An 18,320-nucleotide genomic window follows, 5' to 3' on the forward strand; every position below is an offset into this window, starting at 1 on the left:
AAACAGATAGGTGTGTTTTGCCTTTTTTTTTTTTTTTAGGCACCTAGTAGTATTGAGTCAACACTCTCCCTTACCTCTGTAGTTATTTTGTATGACTTTTCCCAGCTAATAATGTTTTTGTCCCCTCCATGGGTGCAAATAAAGTGTTCAAATAAATGGTGCAAATAAAAATGTTCATTAAATGACAAATATACTTTTATCTTTGTTGGGGGAAAAAAACTATGCAGATTAATGGATACCTGCAAGTGATGAGCACCATTTATTCCACAACTTGTCTTGACTTTTTTCTAAAGCTGAATTACTGGTTAATTTATTTGTTGCAGTTTGTTTACTGGATTGGCTTGATTGTCTTCGTTCATGTACACATGTAACAGATTTATTTCTATGATGAATAACTTGGTAACTTATTAAAAACTTCTTTTGTGTAGAGGATATTAAAATTCAGAAACTATTGCAAACCATTAGTCATTGTAACAAGCTCTAAATATGATTGTAAAATCCATTTTGCAAGTGTTATCTATTGATTTATACTAGAAATCAGTGATAACTATACTATGAGGAGTCAACCAGCGATTATAATACCTATGGCTTTTCTAATACTATTTCGAACTATAAACACACGGTAAGAAGAGCAGATTGTGGCTATCTAGAGCACGTGAAGGATTTATTTATTTGGGTAGGCCTGGCACTATTTTTTGTTTCTGGAAGTTCAAGTTGTAGACTGATGTACTGAGCATAAAAACCTAAAGACATGGTGTGAGAATTTGTAACATTGTTGCTGTGATATCCCCACTCGGGATCAATAATGAAAGCTTTAGATTTGGGTTACACAGTTTGAAGGGAGTTCAGGCCCTAATGTAAGATGGAAAGCTTCTAAGTTGATGGTATTGAAAATATAATGTAACGAATTACTTGTATTATCATTCATAGGTTTTACAGCAAATGTTTGACAACCGTTCAATTGTCAACATTTTTTTTTTCGGTTGATACCTGACCTATTAAAACTTTTAGAATACCTAGGAGAAAAAACAAACATTAAGTTTGTATAAATAATGGATCTCGACCCTGGGAGCTGTATAGAATATTCATGAACTGTGTTTATGTTCATGCAGCTCCTCTAACACTTTAAATTAACAGGTTGTGACTAGAAGATACAAATGTACTAATTTTTCTGTTTTATTAATCTCATGTGGGAAACTAAAGGAAGGTAGAGCATTGATGTTTATTTTCTCAGGAAAGGTTATTTAATTGTTTGGTGACTATTTAAATGTGCGTGTCTCTGTGTGTGTGGCTTCAGTTTATCCAAATTCATTCCATGAGCATGGATTGACCGCCCTCACTGCTGGGCGCCAGAGTTATTCTGGAGGTTCCTTTTCAGGGAGAGTTGGACATTGTCTTTGAATGTATACCAACCAAATGAGATAAATCCTTGTTCATAAAGAGGGCTGTGAAGTAGAGCGAGCTTTAGGTCCCAGAACCAAACGATACATATGTACGTTTACCTTAAAAATGTTATATCACATACAATTTTTCTTTTCCCCACCTTGTTTTGCTTATCTCCTTAATGCCCAAGTGTCCTCCTTGAATAGTGTCTGCAAATGGTCAGCAAACAAACAAAAGCACCCTTTGAACAAACTTACCTTGAATTCAAAGAACATTGAAGAGAGAAATATTTGCGCTATTCCAACTTGGTATTGGGCCATGGAACTATGCTATTTTGCATTTCCTTCAAGGAGCCCTCTTTATTCCTAGTTGTAACTACAGAAGTTCTCCAGAGTAGTGATGAGTTAAGATGCCATTTCTAAATTGGTTTACAGAAACGGTGTGAGTCAGCTCTAGAGGATTTTCAACTGCAGTCATGAGGATATTAGCAAGCTTGGTTGGCTTGCGTCGGCAAAATAAAATTGCTTCATAAGTAGCATTAATTGCTTTTAAATGAGAACCTAACAGATTGGCCAGGGCCTGGAAAAAAATGATGGCTTGTAATGTGGCTAAAATATTCAAATTAGACTTAAAATAGTTTCTGAGTTAATGACTAGACAGTCATCTCCCTATATAAAATTCATTTTCATTAAGAGCTTAATTTACATCGTTTTGCACCGGGAAGTATTCCAACTTGAAGGGAAAGTGACAAGTAGCAGTTATGGGACAAACGCAGAGCTGGGAGTAGTCCGCTTTTCTTGGTACTGACGACATTGATTCACAACACTTGGAGTGTGGCGATGTGTCACTTTGATTCGGAGAGACCACTTCCCCTCTTGCCGTACTGCCTAAAAGAAGTGTGTGTCCTCATTCCAGTTTCAGGGGGTCAAAAGTTAAAGGTGAAGGGTGAGCTTAAAAGCATCATCTGCCTAGCTGCTTAACTTTAAACTGATCAATTTAATGAGAATCTGTTTTACAGATGTTGTTTTAATGTATTTGGCAGGATTTAGGCAGCTTTAACATTAGACGTATGCTAGTAAAAATTATTTCTTTATTTGACCAGAACAACACCTTTCCTTTTATGTTTAAGGTAGAAGGCTTGTGGGTTATGGTATTTTGGCAAAGAACCCAGAGGCGGAATATGTTGATGATCTTTCCATATGGTCTCAAAAAAGGAAAAAATAAAAGAATACCTTTATGTCTTCTTGCTAATGATGACTACAGAAACAAGCAAAGCTGTATTCCCTTTTCTGGCAGCATTTTTTTCCTTAGAATTTCTTCAGAAAGGACTTTTGTGAAGAAAATCTTACTCATTTCTTCAAGCCAAATTCTCTGAAGGGCGAAGCACAGTTTGATTTTTCCCCAGAAAAATTTTCATGATGAAGCAAAATTGGTCTAGGAAATCCAAACAATAAAATGAAACTGCAGTGTGTCCTTCATCTTCTCTTTTAACTATGAAAGTGTATTTCAAGTGAGGTTAACACCAAATGCATAGAGAGCTACAGTATTGCAAGATGAGTATGTGTGTGTGTGTGTGTGTGTGTGTGTGTGTGTGTCCATATCCATAGTCTTCTCCATATCCTTATCCTTATCCATAACCAAGACCACGTCCATATCCATGTCTAATGCAAACAGTGTTTCTCAGCTAACCACTTTATTGGATTTGATTATATTCTGCTAATTTCACACCTTTGTATCCCTACACGTGTGTGTCATATTCCCACAATGAGGCCTCGATAAATATTTGTAGGATGAATCATGGACTAAGGAACAAACTGGGAAATGTTTTAAAGGCACCCCTTTACTGCCAACCTTCACTGCAAAAACATTCACTGCAATCTGGTCTGCCCTTTAAATGATCCCAAACTTTTTCTAAAGAGTGCAGTAAAAAAGATATCATCAAAACTACTTAACACTAAACGTTCAACCTGAGAAAGGACAAATAAGACTCTGGCGACATTTCAGATCTACCGTTTAGCTTATTCTTGGCTCAGAATGGCGAAGACTTTCCGAGCCAGCTGATTGGTCTACCCCCATCCTATGTAGGACATGCAAAGAGTCTGTCCTCACCTCCACTCCCACTTCTCCTGGAATATCACATGGGTTTTTAAGTGAGGTGTTCACAGCTTTGCTGGTTCAAAGTCAAAAGCTTAATTGTCCTAGCAGTTTTTCTTCCCACATCCGCAAGTGGTGAAGCAGAATAGTCTGTGTGAATTCTATGATGCTCTTTTCATATTTGGATTTCAAATTGGCTGAGAGCAGTGAAGGAATCTCTCATCTCCATGGTGAGCAAAGGAACACATGTGGGATTTAGTGCTAGGTAACTTTTAGTGTAACATTCCCCCAAGGAACATTTTTTGGAGTTTTCTCATTACCCATGTTATGGATGAAAGAATCCGGGTTAAGAACCAAAATCAAAGTGTGGGGGAAGGTCACAGAAGAGACTGCATGCAGGGAGCCAGGTTGGGAAAAGTATGTGGCAAGGAAATAAAAAACGGAATAATTATCTTCACCTATATTTTGTTTTTTGCTGTTTTTTTTTTCATAGTAGGAAATAATAACCCGATCAGTTTGGACTTAACAAAGAATCACAAGGATTTTCATTTCAATAGGCCCGAGTCCAACTTTGCAATTTAAAATCAAACATACCAGATATGTACCATTTCAATTATGGAACTGTTCTTTGTCCTGGGGTGATGGTAAAAGAGGTTAGGAGATTGTGTGGCACACATTTGCATAAAAGTCATTGTGCAAAAGGAAATTGGAATATGTGTGTGTATCTAAGAAACCCAAACAGGTTTTTCTCAATCTTATTCTAGTCATTTGTTTAGATGAAGAAAGCTGTTTTCAGAGATAAACAAAAGTTATTCTTTTCTGTTGCTCAACATTAACCTGAATATGGAAAATTGTGCACTTTTTGTATTGGTTTCAGATTTATGTTCCTTTCAAGGTTGAACTGCAGTGCGAAATTCAATTCCAGTTGCAGGATTTATTTAAAAAAGTAATCACAATTCAAATGATTCTATTGTAGTCTCATATAAAAAGACAAGGCAGAGGTTGAAAAACCAGTTTCTGTAGTAGAAAAATACATGCTTGCATAATGCTTATAATGAATAAATACACAGATCAAATAGAGAGGAGCTGGTTAGCTAATAGCAAATGATAAATCACGGGTGTTTTCGAGATCGTGATGTCATTGGCCAGCCCTACCTACTGCATCTACTTCTGGTTTTCAGCTTGACATTTGCTGACACACCGCCATGTGTTCTAACTGGGTAACTCCAGCACAAGTGTGGAACTTTCTCCTGTATTCACATGGCCAACAATACATTGCATTATGAAATGAGAAGCCTCTTTTTATTCTGCTAGAAAAATATATGACAAAAATCTCAGTCCATCTAACTGTATAATAGGTAGGTGGATGGATGGATAGATAGATAGATAGATAGATAGATAGATAGATAGATAGATAGATAGATAGATAGACAGATAGATGATGCATACATGCATACATAGCAATTCCTAGAAGGATTACTTTGGACTAGGCATTAGCAACTTATTACATCCATGTCAGGATAGATAAAATGATACTTAATGGGTGAAACTGTTAACACACCCAGACGAAATTTAAAGAGAGCAAAGTGTGTCGCTGGAACCTGCCTATTTTGTTTTCGACCTGTCTCTCCTTAACTGGTACTGCTGTCGCCCTACACACCAGGCACACACTATTATGTCCTGTTTTTCTGAAATCCTTACTATTTTATCCCACCTAGAGCTTCTCTGCATGGATACCCCATGCTGCAAGATTGCATATCTGATTCCCCAAAGAAAACTAGTATTCTTTTAATGAAGGGGAAAGAAGCCCTTTCATAAAAGCCACGAAGAACATACAAAGGTGTAAATGACTCTGAAGCCTTTCCCAGGATGTATTTTGTCTTAAGTGAGCTGCTTCGTCTGGATGAATTTCTATGTGTGAGGGGGTACAGTGATTATGTCAGCATGGGGTTAGGTAGAGCATTGCCCGACCCTACGAGCTTTCTTCATTTATCTCCTTCCAAACACACACAGGCAGACAGGCAGAAACACACACACACACACTACCATCCCCCACCCCCACCCCCACCTCAGAAACGCATTAAAAATTTTGGCATTACCATTTCCTTCCCTTGAGTCCCAGGTCTTTAATAATAAATCATACTTTATGATTTATGTTACGGACTTTATATAATGCGTACTCATTGAATCGCGTGTGAAGTGTAGGTATGGTTTCACCCAAAGTAGTAAATCGCTTATGGGTCGCCCCCCCGCCCCCAAGGTCATTTAGGTAATGCAGGCAAAGGTGCTATCTCATAATTAACGTGCTCTCCCTGCGTGTTTCTTTGGCTTCAATTTAATTGTCCCTGCCAGTGGAGCTTGTTTAAAATCGCTGAACTGTTCCAATGGGCCCTGGGATGCCATGCCGCAAGGCAGCCAGAGTCATATGTTAAGCAGGCCTCACACTGCTGAAAGGGTCTTGGCCTGGGGTGGAGTGGGGAGGAGCTGGCATGTGCATAATGACCGTGGTTCTGCTTCCAGAACATCTGGCCTGCCTGAGTTCTACTGGAAATGCTTCACCAAGTTTGCTTGGAGTCTGAGCCTGTGCTCAGGCTGAGTTCAATTAGACGTGGAGATTTGTTCATTATTCAGATAATTCAAGCCTTAAAAGGCAATTTTTTCCCAAATTATCAGTGTAGTGCACGAAGGCTTATGCTGCTATGATTTAGTCAAAAGCAGGACAACAATGGAGGCACAGCCCCCGCGAACACGTGAGGAAACGTCGTCGCAGATTCAGTAACCTAGGAGGAGGCCAGCATTCTATTTGCAGAGTACCCCGGGATAGCTCAAGTTTTACTTCTACAAAATACAGAAACATTCGTTGAGCACTTACTATGTGCCAGGTTTTACAGTGTTAGTGTGTAGGGAGGTTGTATCCCATTAATGTGATAGGATGTAAGCCATCTTCTCTAAGGTGATGCTTCTTCCCTCACTCTGTTCTTCCAATATGGCAGGGATGTTAATACAATAATTAAGGGTTGAAGCCATGTACTAGCTATCCCAATCTTCCATGCTTCTTTTTTTCAATAATGCTTGGTCTGTCAAAGAACTGAGTATGACTGTTCTCTTGGGTCATCAACAGTAAATACAGGAATATTGTCTCGTGTATATCTCGGCTTACTCTTACCTCTTTCTGGCGGGGCAAGACTTCGTCGATCAGTGTCAGACAAGTGCTATGGTGGGAATATGAGGGCAGGACAGAGCTTTTCTATCAGTTGGAATGTGTATGCCGTTCTTCATCCATGAGGATGACGCGACTGGTGCATTGCTTAGAAAATGAAGAAGAAAACCACTTAATTAAGAATGCAAATGTGTCAGATTACAACTTCAGTCAACCCCTTTGTAGAACTGGGATGTTACTTTCGTTTGATGCTTGGAGAATCTTTGTAACTTCAATTTACAAACCTGGCAGTGAGAGTTCTGCTTAAAGAACAGTTACTGTAATGGCCAGTTCTGTTATTAATGATAACAATTATGTGTGGCAACATTTTATTTTACTTGGTTTTATTAATATTTGAGTTTTCTTATGTTAAGGAGAAGCACTTTTGTAGCCTTGACTGTAATACTTAACATATATTAAATACGTATATGTAAATATAAAAGTGCATTGAGACCATACTCTCAATACTTTATTGATTCAGATTTTCCTAAAGCCTTTCTTTCATTGGAAATACTATTGCATAGAATATACATTTCTCTCTCCTTGTTGCTTAAGGAATAAATGTCAGGGTTACTGTTTTCCATTAAGCAATTTTGAGGAGTGGTGTAGACGAAGGAAGGTTAAGGTTGAAAAATTCTTTGTCCCTGGATATCTGCTGATAAAATCAGTGGCATACCGGGCTGAGGATGGAAAGAAATGAGCTATTGATGGGTTCGCCTGTATCGCTAAACTCCAGTTTGGGAGACAAGCTTTTAAAGGTTTAAAGTAGTGATTCTTAGGCTGTGATGATGCGTCCTGGGTCAGGAAGAGCTTCATTCATACCTAGAGTTGGCAATTCACTGCCTATGTGTAACTTATGAGATCTTGGCAACAGTCTTAACCCAAAATATCCCTTCTTCTGATGCCAGATGGTCTGTCAGCATGAAGCCACATTGATAATTGACTTATCCACTTATCACCTTTTAAAAATGTCACTACTTTTTGAAGAGAGGACATAGAGTGACAACAATCATAGTAAGTTAAACTTTTCGTGTGTGTTCTCTCCTCGACACTTCCTAAGACCTGTCTGGTATTATTCCCGTTTTACCACCTGAGGAGACTTGAGATTCAGGACAAACCACAGACAGCGAGAGCCTGTGCTGTGCTTTCTTCTCCCCTCATGCCATAGCCCACGTTCTGAGGTTTCGCTAAGGAGAAAACTTTCCGTTGTACTTGAGGAAAGAAAGACCAGGGAATGGGAAAGGAAGAGCAAGGCTGGGAGCCTCCGAGGCAAACTTTCCCATTTTGTCCAGGACTTCATCTTTTTGGAGCCCAACGTGTATTCCGTAAGTGAGCAGATTCCCTTAAATATATCGCAGACGCAAGGAAACCTAAGTGCTGGCGGGTGGGGTTTGTATCCAAGACGGCTGTCACCTGCGATGAGAAACTCAGGCCCTTTGGGTCACCGACAAGCTAGAAGGAGACACTACGGGTTAAAATTGTCACCTCAATATTTCCTGTCACAACAGAGGCCTTTCACTTTAAAGAAACTTCCTTCCACTGGCATTTTTGGGTGTTGGGTTTATTAAATAGAAAGGACTAATAGAATATTTATCACTTCTAGTGCCTGAGCTCTCTCTGGGTGCTTGCAAGTTAAGCACCTTTGGAAGCTGCCTTAATTCATTCAGGTCACCAGGGTACTTCAGCAGTAATGTACTAAATGGTACCCCGCTGACCTGAAAGAGGGAACGTGCTTCCCTCCGCATTTAACTTACTACACAAGAACAGCTGACACCCACTCTGCTCTCTGCTCTCTGCCCAGCACCCCAGTCTCCTCTTCCCTTTGCCCAACATGCTTTGAACTCCTGGAGGAAGTCCTAGGCACTTGCTCTTTACTATAGAATTTTAAAAGGCAATCTTGTTTCGAATTATTCTTTTTTTACTTTCATCTTTCACTTCTCCCTTCCATTTGTGTTAGTTGCAAGGTTCCAGGAATTTCCTTTCTACCACGTGTTTCTAACGCACTCCCTCTCTCTCCTCTTCGAAACTGAGTGAATGGTGGCAATGGAAAGCCTCAAATCTTGTTACAACTATTTACATTGACTGAACTTCGAGATGCTTTGGGGAAATCTTGCCTTCCTGAACCTGGCTACTTGATCCTGCCAAAAATTGTCCGTTGCGATCATTGCTGCAGTTGACCACGTTCGCGAATGGAAATGTTCTTTGGCTGGAAAGTGAGAATAGTCTGAATTGTGGAATGACAGAATTGTTAGCAGTAGAGAAGCTTCTAGTACCTACGGCTGGAGTGGGGAAAGTGTTCAAGGACATTGTGATAGTTATACTGGGCAGCGTCTTTCAAAGACTTCAAAGCTTTCTATTCATTTGGCAGGCCTGAGAATAACACTAGCCTAAGCCTTTAGTGCCTAAAATCATTCATTGTTCAATAGTGGGAAATCAGGTAGCAAGTCTAATTGACATCACCTCTGAAAGAGAGTCAGTTTCCAAGGCCTCTCCTTGAAACTCAACATACATTGAGGATTTACCATGGAGTGACAGAGTAGGTGACATCAGACCTGAGGGCCTGGGAAGGTGGCGGAGGAGGGTGGTGAGGTGGGCTGGGGGGTGAGCGGGGGTGGGGCGAATGATTTCCAACTTTTATACCAAATATATAGTATTGTTTTTTGAAATAAGTTTAATAGGTTGAAATGGGAATTTTGCAGACACTAGAATGTATCTTTCAGAATTTATTTTATTGGCTGAGTTGATATTGCACAATACTTTAGAAGGAAGAAAACTCTCTCCTATTTACCATGTGAGACTATCACTGTTTTTTTACAGAGGCCTTGTGATGTCTTTTGAGAAATATTTTGGCTAAAAGCAAGTTCTGGTTTATTGTTTTTTTTTGGTTTATTAAAGTTTTTATTAGCAGATTAAGTAATTAAAAAATCACATTTGGATGGAACAATTGTACCAAGTTTTTCCAGGATGAGTGTTACTGGGGAAAATCCTCCCTAGTCTCAAAACCAAATTCCTTAAAAATAGATCCAAGGGGAGTTCATAAATTACTCCCCCCACCCCGAGAAATAGTCTTTGGCTCTCTTAATTGTTTAAATGTTAGAAAAACTAAGATGGGCTTTATGAAGAATTATTTAGTTTTTAGAGTATTCATTCTTAACACAACGATAGAAGTAACATCTTTAAGTCATAAATGCAAAACTGCCTTCCTAATTGCTTAATTTTGTCAACATTTATTTAGATATATGTTTCGGCAGAGACTCCCAGGTATTATATTTACTTAAAAGTTCCTGTGGCATGTGCTAGGTCATTTTATTTTTTCTTGTAGAACTGCAGCTCCCCCTTTAATTATAATGTCTTGATAACTTATTGGAAAACAATTGGTACAGAAGTACACTGAGACTGATGTTCTTCTTTTTTTTTTCCCTATGTCAATAGGTGTAGAAGAATGTGGGTATATTCAGGTCTCATGTGTTAAGTGATTAAAAAAGGCAAAATGCCAGTATTCCAATGATGTTTTTAGTACGCATCTGCAGATACCTACTTAGAGTTATTTTGCTCAAACCGTGGAGCAAATTGCATGTGTGTGCATGCATGTGTGTGTGCGCGTGCGTGCATGAGAGAGAGAGAGAGAGAGGAGTAAGAATACAGTATATGAAGACTAACTTTAAAAAATTGACAAAGAGTATGAGTTAATCATTAACGCCCACTTATTTTGTCTTAAAGCAGATCATAGAAATCTCTTCCTGCACATTGTAAGTGTTCTCAGTCTCAGAGATAATAAACCTTTGATGAAGTTGTGCAAGATTCGTCAACAAGCACCCAAATCCGTCCTGTATGTACACATGACTAATCAAAGGCTCAGGGAACAGGATGTGATTTGGTAAAAACGATAGGTTCTCCAAAAAGTACAGGGCCTCACTTATTGTGGGAGCGCATTAAGCCGTTTTTTCCCTTTACAAAAAACAGGTTCTGGTCCCACCATTGAAGCAGGTATTTTTTGACAAATGCTTGAGCACTAAGTCTTTTTTAAAAGTACCCTTAAAAGCAAAGATTTTCTCAGGTTATTGTCTACCTAGTTAGTCTCCTCTTTGTCTTAAAGTCACAGCAGATACCACCAGACACTTAGAAGTATCTTTGAAATTCAGGGAAGTAGGTAACTATAACAAGTGTCATCTTGAAGTGATCCTCTGTGAGATAGCCATAGTGGGGAAATACTGGAATAAGGCAGCCATCTCAATAATTAAGCATGAAATTACATAGGAAAAGGTGACTCAAATTTCTTTTTGTATTGCTGTGTATTTATTTATTTTTATTAAATTTATTGGTGTGACAATGGTTAGTAAAATTATATAGGTTTCAACTGTGCAATTCTGTAATACATCATCTGTATATCACATTGTGTGTTCACCACCCAGAGTCAGTTCTCCTGCCATCACCATATATTGGATCCCTTTTACCCTCATCTACCACCTCCCTTCCTCCTTATCCCTTAGTAACCACTAAACTGTTGTCTCTGTCTATGAGTTTTTATTTGTTTGTTTGTTTGTCTTGTTCCTTTGTTGTTTTCAGTTTTATATCCCACATATGAGTGAAGTCAGACGGTTCTTGACTTTTTCTGTCTGACCTATTTCGCTCAGCATAATAATCTCAAGATTCGTCCATGTTGTTGCAAATGGCACTATTTCATCTTTTTTTATGACCGAGTAGTATTTCATTGTGTATATACATATCTTTATCATCTATTGAAGGAACCGTTGGTTGTTTTCATGTCTCGTCCATTTATGATTAAAATTTCAAGAAATCAGTTCTAAATTAGAAGAGGAAGGAACTGAAGTTGTATGCTACAAAATCTACTGTGTGGACAGTACAATGAATGTTGAGGCCATTGTCTTTTGCTTTGCTGATTTTTTTTTTTAAACTTGAAATAGCTTTATTGAGACGTAATTCATATACCATGCAATGCATCCACTTTTTAGGATATTCAGTGTTATGCCACCAGTTGACTTTAGAACATTCTCAACTCACCAAAGAGAAATCCTGTACCATTTAGCCCCTCTCCCCTTTACTAATTCCAACCCAGGCAACCACTAATTGTTTCTGTCTCTACAGATTTGCCTAATCTGCACATTTCCTATAAACGGAATCAAGCCATGTGTGGTCCTTTGTGACTGGCTTCTTTCACTTAGTAAAATGTTCTCAAGATTCATCCATTTTGTTGCATGTATCAGTCCTTTATACCTTTTTATTATGGAATTTCCATTGTATGGATAAACTACGTTTTACTTATCCTGTCATCAGTTGGTGAACTTTTGAGTTGTTTGTTTCCACTTTTTGGCTGTTCTGAGAAATGATGCTATGAACATTTGTGTACACGTTTTTTAGGTGGAAATATGTTTTTATTTGGAGGGGTATATACCTAGGAGTGGAATTCCTGGGTTGGCAATCAATAATATAAACTAGATTTTTACTACTGGCAGTCAATTCTTATTTTTGTATATGCTCAGGTCCTTCTCTCTTTTCCTTTAAAGAATATTATGAATTTTTATCATGTTCCTTATGCATCTTCTGCTTCACTGTGGCCAATAAGTTCAGTGAGAAAATTAAAAGTACTAACATTTATTGAGCACTTACTGTGTGGCAGATAATCTTCTAAGTTCTTTAAATATACTCACATTTAATTCTAAGAGCCACCTTAGTAGGTAGGTACTATTATGATACCTATTTTGAAGATTAGGAAACTAAGGCAATGAAAGCTTGTTTAGTTCATCCAAGGTCACAAAGCTGGCAACAGTGACAACTGAGTCAGGATTTGAACTCAGATTGACTAGAACTCAGATTGACTGGTTCCAGAACCCCCAGTCTTCTACTGGACACTGACCCAGTGAAGACATTACATTGAGAAGAGATACCTGGAAGGAAAGGCCTTGTTTGTGGATGAAAGGGAGGAAAATAAAAGAGTGTCCCTATAATAGTTGATCTTTGAGAAGTACATCTATCCCATTACAGAGGAAGAAGTGAAGGAACGGTGAGATAAATAGAGATTTAAAGACTTTGAGTGGAGATAGTGAGGGATGGCCGATTAGAAAAACCACTGATAACAGTCTGTAGTTTTCAGCTCTTTTTTGTTTTAAATTGAAGTTTATTAGGGTGACAATTGTTAGCAAAGTTACATAGATTTCAGGTGTACAATGCTGTCATACATCACCTATATCACATTGTGTGTTCATCAACCAGAGTCAATTCTCTTTCCATCACTGTATATTTGATCCCTTTTACACTCATCTACCCCCCTCTTTCCTTTGGTTCATACTATGTTCTTTGAAAAATGTCTATAAACTGAATTCTCCATAGTTGTAGGAATGAAAAATTGGTCTATTTTAAAACTTAAATTTGTAGACACGTGTTTTGTTAGGTTGAAGGTCTAGTAAAACACTCACACCTCTTCTGTTAAAAGTGCCCTGTGTGGCCCCCCATGGTAAGGAAGGCAGACACTAGGGGATATGATGGGTTCCTGTCCTCAAGAAGCTCACCAGTTTGTAGAAGAAAATACATGATATGTATTTTTATCTGTGCTTTATTTGCTCTTGTGAATTATCACTGTTTATAGCCTTTCTGAATTCCAGAAGTTTTCAGGGACACTTTTAGTACTTTATATGACACTTTTTAGCAATATTTACTCCTTTGTGTCATCTAGAAAGTTAATATTTAGATCCCCTGTGGTATTTGGAGAAAAATTAGATTCCTGCTTTGCTGAGCTTTGATGAAGAGTGTGGTTATTTGTTTCCGCACTGTAAAGATGTCCCATTGTTGAAAAATAATGTACAGTCACAGTATAATTTAGGTCTTCTCTCCCTCTTGCCTCCCCCGCCCACCTATGTGATATCTGCAAGCATGATTTTATCATGTTTTCATAATGATAGCAATATGGATAAGCTCAAATATTACTTGGCACTTTATTTTCACTAGCCAGAAGGATATTTTCTGTTTTGTAGGTATAAAAACATAAATACACTTGGTTCTAATATCTGATTGGATGAATCCCTAGTCACATTATCTTAATGTTTTACCTAAAGCTATTTCAGGCATCATCTGATTGTATTCAACAATTACAAATGCTCCTTTAAGCTTCCCGTTTCCAGAGATGTAACCATCATCCGAAGGCCTGCTGGCATGGGCAGGGTGAGGTTGCGGGTTGAGCTGCCAGGGTTCCTACTGTTAGAACATAACAGTGCCTAATTTCTTCCTTCTGTTTTGTTATGAAAAAACATTTTAAGGGGGGAATTATGCAAGAAAACATGATAAGCTCCCATATTATCTCATGCTAAAAGATTCTCTGGAGCTGCTTCCTAAGATGGACCGCCTAGTTCAGCACTGATGTTTCTGAACACTGATGAGCTTCATAAGCATTGTATCACATTTCAACACCGTCCCATTATTCTTATGTCGGGGTGGAGTGGGATGGGAGGATGTGGGGTGATGTCTCTGAGAAAAGCAGTGAAAGAGATACTCATCTGTCTCCCTGTGTCTCTCTGTAACTCAAGGAAGGTTTAAAAGAAGAGTTAGGCATTTTCTGTGTGCAACGGACTATCTCATTCATGATGTGGTTTTTGGCAAACATTTCTGTGCCTTAGTTAGCATACCCTGTTTCCCCAAAAATAAGACCTAGCTGGACAATCAGCTCTAATACATCTTTTGGAGCAAAAATTAATATATGACCCAGTATTTAGTATATTATATTATATTATATTATATTATATTATATTATATTATATTATATTATATTATTATTATATTATATTATACCTGGTCTTATAGTAAAATAAGACCAAGTCTTATATTAATTTTTGCTCCAAAAGACGCATTAGAGCTGATTGTCTGGCTAGGTCTTATTTTGGGGGAAACACAGTATTAGTAAATGGAAAAGAAAAACCGTTCCACTGTAGATCTTAATTAAGGTAACAAAATAGCTTTTAAAAAGTATTCTGGAACCTTTTTTTATATTTGGAAAATACTACTCATATCTTGTCAAGGTATCTACTCTGTTGGCTTTGCTTTTCATACATAGAAATAACTTCTGCGTTTCTTATTATTGGTACGACACTTTCCTTTTCAATTTCTATAAGTGCATTTGGTTACACTATTGTATCCAGGATTTGTCATTCCTGAAAAGCGATTCTTAACTTTCTCTCTCCAATTGGCCTGCAGTTGAAATTTGCTTCGAAGAGAAATGTAGTTCTACTCATCAATTTGAAAATGGGCAAATACAGCTCATAGAAAATATTTGTGTATCCTTTTATGCATTTTAACTTCAATAGCCATTCTTTCTTAGAAGTTGGCCCACAGAAAAAGAACTGTGTATTACACTTTTAAATTCCAGTTTTCAAGTCTGCCAAGTGTGAATTTGAAAATGAGTGGTAGTAAGTGGAGCTCACAGCTGAAAAATGATTGTTTGAAGCTTCTGTGTCTGGCCTGAATTTCTCTTTTGTTTTTTTTCATCTAGAAAATGGGTTCTGAGTTACCGTTATGATTAGAAAAGGAGCATTAACTTTATGGTCTTTGAGATCTGGTCTAAATGTAATCACTTCTCTGGTTTTGGAGCTGAATTTGTTCTGAGCTTTAACCAGTATCTCACCTTAAATTGCCGATGTAGTCGCACACATATCAGATTACTGATTTTCTATTTGTTTTGTTGAATCCACAAATATGTGTTTATGCATTTTTCTTACAAACAGGAAGCAGGGTGATAATCATACATAGAGAAATAACTGGACTGCATCTCTTAATCCACTGTGCGTTTACTTACTTCTTTGACTAGGAATTTCATTAATTCATTTCCTGAGAGCCCACTGTCAGGCTCTGTGCTAGAGAAGAAGGATGTAACATCAAGTAAGACAGACACTGGCCTTGCCCGGGCAGAGCTTACAGTCTAGTGGAGGAGACAAGCATTTCACATGTAAATGCAGGAGGTGACAAAAAATGTAGACAAGTGACTTGTGTTCATCTTTTGTGATAGGTATATATGGAATACATGTATTACAATTTTAATACAGTTTTTTTCCTTTCTTAAAATGGATATACATTTTTTGGCCACCCTCTGTGCATACTAGGCAAAGATCTAGTAGTTATTTGCTATTGTAAATAAATCATCTAAGTATTTTTTTTTTTTTAATCTGGAACACATATTTGTGTCACTAATGTGGAGGTATTTGTGTAAATCAAACTCTTCCTCGAATCTTGGAAGAAAGGGTAGAATTTGAATGAGACCCTGTTTTGAGACATTTAGCATCGCGGCTGGGAGCTGACCTGAATTGACTTCATTAGATATCGGCTATCAGGCAGACAAAGGCATCGACCACTGAGATTTTATCAGAGTGCAAAACACTTTTCAATTTTTGGGAATCTTGAAACGTTTATGCAAAAAAGCCATTCTAGAAATGGCTGCATATCTAGTGGACAGATTTGTTCAGAAGATAATACGGGAGGTTGGATGAGATGAAGCTGACTATTAGACTCCCTTTTAGAACTTTTGAAACATATTAATTCCAAGGCCACAAGCCTCTGGGGTGCCTCCGAGGATCCCTTCCTATAAAGAGATGGCCCAGATAATCAGCCAGATTTGGGGATCACCATACTAGAAGATTGTGAAGGTCCCTGTACCTCTAAAGACTCCATGAGAAGACAGTGAATGTGGGGGTTGTACTAAGCTCAGGTCCCTTAGCATCTGTTTGTCCTACGGTCAAAGACAGAAGCTGTGTTTTCTGTATGTCCCCTCCGTTCACAGACTGGGACTTTGCTTGGATTGGCCAAGGCCACATACCTTGTCCAAGGAAGTTACAGAAGGTGCTGTGCTCTGTGTTACTCACTGTTTTGACTCTAAGGACAAGAATCTGACATGTTTGAATATATAAAAATAAAAATAAATCCCTTTCAGTAGGAAACATAGTGAACCTTGATAAAGAAAACCTTTCTGGACAAAACAGCTGTTCTTTTTATTAGAGGTCTGGCCCTTTAGGGAACTGTCGGCCAAGACACCACTTTTTGAATCTAGAAATCGGTTAAAAAAAGAAACACACACAACAACATCAACAACAAAAAAAACTAAGGCCCCTGCATTGAATTTTGTAGGAATATTTTTTTGCTAAATTTTTGGAATCATGCTTTTTCATGTTGTAGAGATCCACTCTCTTTGTACACAGATATCCCCAGGCAGCAGATAACATGGTCTATTTTCTGAGCAGTAATCTTATAGGTCTCAGGAGAGCTGCCTTCCACTGGCCTGGGGGCCTCTGTGCTCATTTGTGGCTCAGTGTAATAATTCTGCAGTTTTTCATTTTCTGGCTATCCTAGGAAGGCAGATTCCGAAGTCTGTTTTTGGAGTTTTACTTCATAACAGTATATTCTCTCTCTTTATCTCCATAGATGTGGACATAAATGTGTGTGTGTGTGTGTGTGTGTGTGTGTGTGTGTGTGTATGTAGTAGAGATGTTTGTCTAGAACTTGGTAATGTTTATGAAAGAGAACTCTGTATAGTATGGTCTATAATTGGACAGTTTTCATTTAATGATCTCTCGTACTCTTCTTTTCTCCTCAATATAGCATCTAATATGGATGCACTGACAGCCACAATGGAAACCAGTGCTAAAAAGAAGCAAATAAATATGGCACCCAGTTTCATGAGCAACAGAGTCTGCACTGTCATACCACGTGATTCTGGAAAAGCTATTGTATTTAACCACTTGTAAGTTAAAAACAGGATCTTTGTTTCATACAGAAGTCCCCTTTTTTCAGATCAGCTTGAAATAATCAATTCTGTTCTGACCCCGAAAGCTACATTTTTAAAAGTGGATCCACTGTAAAATGCCAACGTCAAACTATCTGAGTCCTACTGGCAATATAGCTGGTGTTCCATGAAAGACCCAAACAAAGCAAGCCCCCTCCCCACAGATTGAAAGAGACAGACTAATAAAATAATTGGGTGGTTGGGTTAAAAAAAAAAAATCAAACCAGTTATTTCAAGACTTTGCTAATAATTTGATTAGAGTGATCAGATACTTGAGCCCAGCTGATAACATATAGTTCAGTGCAGGATGGAAGTTTCCTGCCCTGCCTGGGGTGAGCCCTTTTTATTTGGGATTAGGGTAATGTTCAGTGGGCACACACATGTGTCCTGCAAACCTTTTGAGATTTGTGCTTTAGTAAAAGATATAGTACAGTAGTGTATGTTTGTGTGACCAAAAGCGTTTCACTTTCTAGGACAGACATAGCCTCCTTCTGTGCCAGTAGACATTTCATAGTCATAATCTGTTAATACCAGTTAGCAGTATCACAAATTAAAGCATTAGTGGGTTGATGTTGCTTGAGGAAGCAACTGATACAAAGTACCAGGAGAGAAACGGGGTGGGTGGAGGGGGGGGAACATGTATCGTGACATGATTCTGTGTACCATGTAATGTGTCCCTACTGGTGGCCTGCCGCCTGAGAGGGTATCTTCATAGACAGTCGGAATGAACGGTTCATTATGCAAAATGTATATCGTTAAGATACATAAAGCCAGATACATTCTCAAAGAAAAATTGTTTGGTGGTTAGCAGACCACAGAAATCAAAAGAGAATATCTTCTTTTTTCCCCAAAGAAAAAGGAAGATTT

General features: G+C 38.2%; 1 protein-coding gene across 4 annotated transcripts in view; it reads left to right on the forward strand.

Annotated features, from left to right (window-relative positions):
* Positions 1–18,320, forward strand: part of ZFHX4 (zinc finger homeobox 4) — a 177,809-nt gene that overhangs the window by 27,291 nt on the left and 132,198 nt on the right. The gene's annotated exons all lie outside the window — the stretch shown is intronic.

Source organism: Rhinolophus hipposideros, assembly GCF_964194185.1.
Source record: "Rhinolophus hipposideros genome assembly, chromosome: 13".
Taxonomy (NCBI): Eukaryota; Metazoa; Chordata; class Mammalia; order Chiroptera; family Rhinolophidae; genus Rhinolophus; species Rhinolophus hipposideros.